Source organism: Lynx canadensis, chromosome B3 (assembly GCF_007474595.2).
Source record: "Lynx canadensis isolate LIC74 chromosome B3, mLynCan4.pri.v2, whole genome shotgun sequence".
NCBI classification, from domain to species: Eukaryota; Metazoa; Chordata; class Mammalia; order Carnivora; family Felidae; genus Lynx; species Lynx canadensis.
In genome coordinates, this window is record NC_044308.2 from 359,306 (window position 1) to 363,475 (window position 4,170).

Genomic DNA, 4,170 nt, shown 5'->3' on the forward strand with positions numbered 1-4,170 from the left:
CTCATTAAATATGGAGAACAAACTTGAGGGTTCCTGGAGAGGGTGTGGGAGGGGGGATGGGCTAAATGGGGAAGAGGCGTTAAGGAATCTACTCCTGTAATCATTGTTGCACTATATGCTAATTTGGATGTAAATTTAAAAAAAAATAAAAAATAAAATTAAAATTCAAAAAATAAAAATGAACTTCTGGGGCACCTGGGTGGCTCAGTCAGTTAAGCGGCCAACACTTGATGTCAACTCAGGTCATGATCTCACAGTTTGTGAGTTCGAGCCCCACATCAGGCTCTGTGCTCATAGCACAGAGCCTGCTTCAGATCCTCTGTCTCCTTCTCTCTCTCTCTCTCTCAAAAATAAATAAATGTTTTTTAAAAATGACCATATTTAAAAAACAAAATTAAACAAAAAATAAAATAAAATAAAAATGAACTTCTTACCGCAATATAACGCGCACTCAGAAAAGACACTGTCCGTGAGTACACCACTCAGCGGACTGTCACCAGTTCTCCCGAAGCCCAGCGCCCCCCAGTCACGCCCGGCCGGGCAGCCCCACCTGACGTCCAACACGCAGATTGGTGTTTCCTCCTTGTGAACACTGCATGAGCGGGGTCGTGCAAGAGGTGCTCTCTGGCTCCGTGTGAGCCTGATGAGAATTAGCAGATGTTTTCGGGGCCATTCTAGTGCCCCACCGAGCGAGAAGGCAGCCCCCGAACCGCCCTGCGGATGGCCTGCGGGTCGTTTCCAGTTCGGGGCCAGTGTAGCCGCGGACGTGCTGGGCAGTGTTCGGGCACTTGTGTGTCGGCGCCGGTGCTGACCCCTCATGCCTCCCCGCGGGCCCGTGGAGACCCCCCGCTCGGCGCGGTGAGGACCCCCCGCGGGGCGTGTGGGCAGCAGTGGGCACCGCCTCGCCCCTGCAGAGCCCGGCCCCACCGTCCAGATAAGCCTCTTTCCGATAAACAGAGGCCCTGCGTGCAGCCTGGGAGCGGGCTCTGTCGGCTGCCACTTACTGATAACCTGCTCGGCTCGAGGGGCCCCTAGCTCAGCGGGCCCGGGGCAGTGTCCCCCTGGCCACTGTGTCCCCGAGACCCATCACAGGGCCCGGAAGACGGAAGGTAGGACTGAATCTGGCTTTCTGAAGGGCGGTGCTGTCCCAAGCCCCGTGTCTGCTCCAGCCGCTGCCGTTGGAACACACACGTGTTCTCTCCCAGCGCTGGAGGCCAGCAGTCCAGAGCGGGCCCCGTGGGGCGAAAGTCAAGGCGTTGGCCGGGCTGCGTTCCGCCTGGAGGCTCCAGAGGAAACCCCTTTCCTTGCCTTTCCCAGCTTCCCTGGAAGCCACTTGGGTTCCTCGGCACGTGGCCTCTCCTCCATCGGTGGTGTGACGGCTTCCGCTCTCTCTCTCTGACTTTTGTCTCTTGTCACATCTCCCCTCACTCGGACCCTCCTGCCTCCCTCCTATAAGGACCCTTGGGACCACATGGGACCACCCGGATAATCCGGGATGATCTTGAGATCCTTAACTTGACCAAATTGGCCAAGTCCCTTTTGACGTGGGAGTTAACGTATTCACAGGTTGGGTCAGGACATGGACATTTGGGGGGCCATAATTCTACCCCAAACCCTTAGCCTGCAATCACACCCTCAAACGCGGGAACTAGGGTTCAGTCCACACCCATCCTCCTGTCCCCGCCCGCATGCCCCCCCCTTCTCCAGGAAGCCACCCCTCACCTGCCTCCACCCCTGAGCCACACACGTGGATGATGGCTCTGACAGGTGACCCTTTGGGGCTCAAAGTAGGGTTCTGGCATGTGCTGCCCGTGTGACCTCAGCAGCTTAACGTCTGTGTGTCTTAGTGTCCTCATCTATAACATAATGATAATCATGGCATTTTTAGAAGGTTACACGAGGGTTAAATTGGAGAATGTGCGTAACATGCTTTAGCATAGAGCCTGGAAAACAGCAGCTTGATTTACACGTTGGTCCTTTCTCCGCTGTTCCTGACGTCCAAGGCTCCCTTCCCAGCGGGGCCGGAACCCCATAGAAGCAGACCAGTGTTCCTCATCCCCGCACCGCGTGTGGTCAGGCCTCAGGGCCACCAGGAAGAGCGGGCCCCAGACGAGCAGAGGGGGCAGGGAGGAAGTCTCCATGGAAGATGCCAGGAAAGTTGGGAGAATACAGGGGCATCCGGGAAGGCTTCCCAGAGGAGGTGAGTGTGGGAAGCCTGGAGTGAGGGAGACAGGCTCTCTACCTGGGCTCTCCCCACTTTCTGCAACTTTACCTCAACTCTTCAGGCCCCCACGGCCCTGTGGAGCGAATGCTCTTTCCAAACCATGGCAAAGCCCGAGAGGACTCAATTCCGAATGCTGAGACGGTCCCAGGGGTGATGGGCCTCCTCGGTAATGCAGGTCCTCAGAAAGGGCTGACTGAAGGTGGCTCCAGAGGCCCCAGTAGGCTAGGATGAGGGCTGTCTCCCCCTGGGGCTCCACTCCGCCGTGTTGAGGGCTGGGGGTTCAAGGTCTGTCTCAGTCCTGCCCCCCCAGGACGGCCTCTGTAAAGAGCGAAGTTCTTGAAGTCCGACCAGTCTATTGAGGCAATCAGATTCTCAGTTGGAAAAAGAAAAAAAAGGTTTTTAGACGCCTGGGCAGCATTCATTCCACTGTGACTGTGCCCTGTGCTGAGCTCCACAGGCGCCTGGAACTCGAGAAGGGAAGACCCATCCCCTGGGTCCGTGGGCCTCCTCTGAGCCCCCACCCACCGTTCGCGGAGCCCTGGGTGCCAGCTAAGGTGCGTCTGGAAGTCACTGGAACCAGAGGGCTGAAAACCAGCAGGCGAAGCGGGGAAGGGAAGTGACAAAGGCAAGGGAGGAGTGGGTTTGGTTTTGCAGAACAACAGCTCCAGGCCGGGGCCAGGCCCCCAGCGTGAGCACGAGCTAAGGGCCGGCACAACAGCCCCCCGGGTGGACGTAACCTTTAGCTCATTACAACCTGAAGTGTCCCTGCTGTGGGTGGAGTTTTCTACCATTTTCCGGACCTACAGGGTACCCACCGTGTGCATGCACACCGACGTGTGTCCGCAGTCGACCTGCTTACTCAAGCTCCCTGCTCCTGCCCCCAGCCCCCCGGTGAGAGCTTCCTGCGCCGACCCCACGGGGAGCCGGTGCTTTGAGAGCGATCTCCCTGTCTCCTCACTTGGAACAAGTAATACAAAGTTCTTTGCTTGCAACACACCCTCGGGTTGTGTATTGCTGGGGGATAAAGCCCTTGAGTTCGGTCACATCCGCTCTGCATACCCCGGCCTGGGTTGGACACCCGGGTCTGTTTGGCCGGCTGTGACGCTGGCATGTCTCATCCTCCCAAAGTGTCCCCATCCGTACGATGATGGGGCCGTCCCGACACACACCAGCCTTGGATATGGATGCTCTGGGCACGAGGGGCCCCAGTGTAAGCCTGCTCCCCTCTCCTGTTTTAGGAGGCCAGGCTGCTGGCACTCACACCTGAGTGTGAGCTTACCTGGCCATGTCATTTGGTCCCAGCCAGTGCCACCCGGACATCAAGGAGCAGGCCTGGAATAGGAAAGGGTCAGCTAGAACCTGAGAGGACCCCAGCCTGACTCTGCTAAAGACACTCCTCTGTTTCACCCCACTGCCTGGTCTTAGAGGTTTGCCATTAAGTAGGACACAGGGTTTGGGCAGAGAGCAAACTCCACGCCTGGATGTTCAGCCCCCATGGTGACCGGTGCTGGCCTACCGCTGCCTCAGCCCTGGCTCCTGGCTGTCTGGGCCACTCACCAGGACTCTGAGGCCTTGGCGGGGGTGCCCATGCTCCCTGTTCCCGGCCATCCCCTGGAGAGGCCACAGACACAACCGACCCAGGCAAAAGCCACAGGGTCCCCAGGCCCGGCCCCCTGGCTCCCTGATGTTGGGGGGGGGGGGTCTGTTCCAGAGGGCTCTGTGCTAGGCTGGGGATGGGACCTGTGTGCCTCCTCCCCCAATATACTCCTTGTCTCTGCCCGTTGCCTCGAGTTGGCCAGGTTACTTCCTTTCTCTGGGCCTCAGTTTCCTCAATTGTAAAATTAGAGGCATGGGCACTTGGATGGCTCAGTCGGTTGAGCGTCAGACTCTTGACTTCCGCTCAGGTCATGATCTGAAGGATTGTGAGTTCAAGCCCCACATTGGGC

General features: G+C 57.8%; 1 long non-coding RNA gene across 1 annotated transcript; it reads left to right on the top strand.

Moving 5' to 3' along the window:
- Positions 1-1,005: 1,005 nt before the first annotated feature.
- LOC115515395 lies at positions 1,006-3,186 on the top strand. The gene is made up of 3 exons (XR_003969241.1): positions 1,006-1,109; positions 2,004-2,200; positions 3,031-3,186. It is a non-coding gene; the product is annotated as an uncharacterized LOC115515395 (long non-coding RNA).
- The last annotated feature ends 984 nt before the right edge of the window (positions 3,187-4,170 follow it).